This window comes from Octopus bimaculoides, chromosome 13 (genome assembly GCF_001194135.2).
Source record: "Octopus bimaculoides isolate UCB-OBI-ISO-001 chromosome 13, ASM119413v2, whole genome shotgun sequence".
Classification (NCBI taxonomy): Eukaryota; Metazoa; Mollusca; class Cephalopoda; order Octopoda; family Octopodidae; genus Octopus; species Octopus bimaculoides.
In genome coordinates this window covers 54,051,756-54,054,512 of record NC_068993.1, presented here as the reverse complement: position 1 = coordinate 54,054,512, position 2,757 = coordinate 54,051,756, and the positions used below count along the sequence as shown (strand labels likewise).

At 36.9% G+C, this 2,757-nt stretch overlaps 1 protein-coding gene across 1 annotated transcript in view; it reads left to right on the top strand.

Moving 5' to 3' along the window:
* Window positions 1-2,757, top strand: part of LOC106867556 (anoctamin-7) — an 87,131-nt gene that overhangs the window by 12,771 nt on the left and 71,603 nt on the right. The gene's annotated exons all lie outside the window — the stretch shown is intronic.

Here is a 2,757-nt window from a genome sequence, read left to right as displayed (position 1 = left end):
CATCATGATCATCATGATCATGATCATTATCATCATTTAACATCTGATGATGATATGAATAATTTACTCTGAAGATTTTTTAAATCTCTAGTAAGCATGCACATGCACACACACACACAGACACACACACACACACACACACAATTGTGTATAGCCATACTTACCTTGTTTGTGCACACTCAAATATGTAAAGATCTTTTGGTGTGGAAATATTTCCAGAAAAAATCTTCTCACCGACTAAATATTTGGAAACAAATTCATCCTCATGGTATAATAACAGTCCTATAAAGTAAAAGTCCTTTGGCTGGGAACACCGATAGAAATTATGATGTCATTAGAGCATAAGGTACATGCATTTCTCTATCATTGCACATTGTCAGCTATGAATATCAAATTTGTCTTTCATGACCCTGTATGAATGATAATTATGATTTATAAGAAGAGTACATAGTACATTTACTAATGTGCATAAAGCTTGATCAAACTGGAATTAAATAACTAGACACACACAAAACAGCCTTGAAAAAAATACACTCATATACAACCATAATTAACACACTCTTGTACATTTGCACCTGGGGAGACTTTTCCCTGCTGAAATAGTCCTGAGAGAAAATTATCTTTTGTATATGTGCAACTGCATAAAACTCTGCAAAGTAACTGAATTCAATTGTTTGCAGTCACAGGCTAAACATCATTAATGTGGACTGCTAACATGTTGACCTTTTAGCATTTCGGTTACTCTGTCAACTGTAATATTTATTAATTATTCACATTGCTTTGAATCAATCAAGCATTATCTTGTAGTTTCAGGATTTCGATGATATAATTGTTTATTTGTAGGTTAGGTATAAAAAACTGGAGCTGGCCAGTTTGAACATAAAACAGGTTGAATATTTGGGTCAGATAAGGACTGAAAGAGGTTTTTGTGGAGAACCAAAGTTTTGTCATTCTCTGATAGTGTTAGCATATGATTGAAAAAATAATTCTGTGATAAAAATTTGAAAAAATATTTAGCTTTCAATCAAGCTCTGACCATTTAATATATTACATTCAAGACTTCTTTATTTGCCACATAAAAATCACTGGCACTGGTGCCTTGTAAAAATCATTGGCACTGGTGCTACGTAAAAAGCGCCCAGTGCATTCTGTAAAGTTGTTGGTGTTAAGAAGGGCATCCGATCATGCCAAAACAGACGATGGAGCCTGGTGCGGACTCTGGCCTTACCAGCTCCTGTCAAAGTGTTCAACTCATGTCAGCATGGAGAATGAATGTTAAATGATGATGATGATGATGATGATGTTGATAAAGATTCCATTTATAAGACAAGGTGGTGTTTAAGAAAGATTTGACCACAACTTTTTCAAATCGATTAACTCTGTAGAAGCTTCATCATTGGGTCATTACAATGACAGTGGACAGGATTGGCCCTATGGTGAAGTTGAAGATGGCTTACCACACACTTAGATGAAGTTGGAAAGTTTACAGTAAAATGACAGTCTAGTAAATACTTGGGGGATTTTATGGGAGGAAGTGAAACTCCAGTAATTTTAGCTAAGATTTGAACTCAAAACTTTTCGCCAGTTTAATCAATATATTAGTATGTAAGTCACTGACAAGTTGACAGAATGACTTAATGAGAACTCGTCCCACCACAAAAAAAAAAAAAGCAGCTGTATAAAAAGATCTCCTGCTTGTTTCTATTATGATAAGAGAAGGGAGCTTGTGCTTTGCAGGACATTACTGGTGAGCTAAACAAGAGCTGGCAACTGACCTACTGCTATGGATGCCAAAGCCTGGCCGTACTCGAGCAGGTCATCCAAACACAATGTATGTAGATCAACTCAACAGAAACAGTGGATGTCACCGTGAAGACTTTCCTCAACAAATGCAGGATCATGATGGATGGCATGGCATGTGTGGGTTAAAACTGTCTAAGCACGCTCGGCCAGATGAAGGTTGATGAAGACTATATTATAATGGATTCAAGCTTTTACTACATTCACTACAATTATTGTGCCTTAACAAATACAAACAATTCTGCTTTCCTCAGTTTTGCATGATAGACCATAGGTTCCAGTTCTATTTCAGAGTTGAATGATTAAAATTAAGAGAAGCATCCAGTTGTTAAAACAAAAACTCCAACAAGATACAATGGATGTCAACTGAAGGTCTCAGCTGTGAAGTAGGAAATGATTAGTCTCGGGATCCAAATTAGAATTGCAAAACAAAAGAAGGAACCTTAATGAAAGTTGCTGGATTTTACAGATTGGCTGATACAAACGGTTTTATGGATGCTTCACATCTCAGAAGAATTGGATGGTTTCATGGGCAGGTACCTTGGGTAAAATGTATCTCTTTGGGTAGATAAATGGAAGTAACAAGGTGTGAGATGGAAGGGGGAGAGAGAGAAAAAGAGAAAGAGAGTGAATGAGTGTGTGTGTGTGTGTGTGTATGAAAGAGAGAGAGTGAATGAGTGTGTGTGTGTGTGTGTGTGAAAGAGAGAGAGAGAGAGAGAGAGTAAAAGAAAAAGAGAAAAAGAAAAAGAGAGAGAAAGAGAGAGTAAATGAGTGTGTGTATGTGTGTGTGAAAGAGGGAGAGAGAAAGAGAGAGAATGAGAGATTGAAAAAGAGAGAGAGTGAATGAGTGTGTGTGTGTGTGTGAAAGAGAGAGAGAGAGAAAGAGAGAGTGAATGAGTGTGTGTGTGTGTGTGAAAGAGAGAGAGAAAGAGAGAGAGAGAGAGAGAGAGAGAGAAA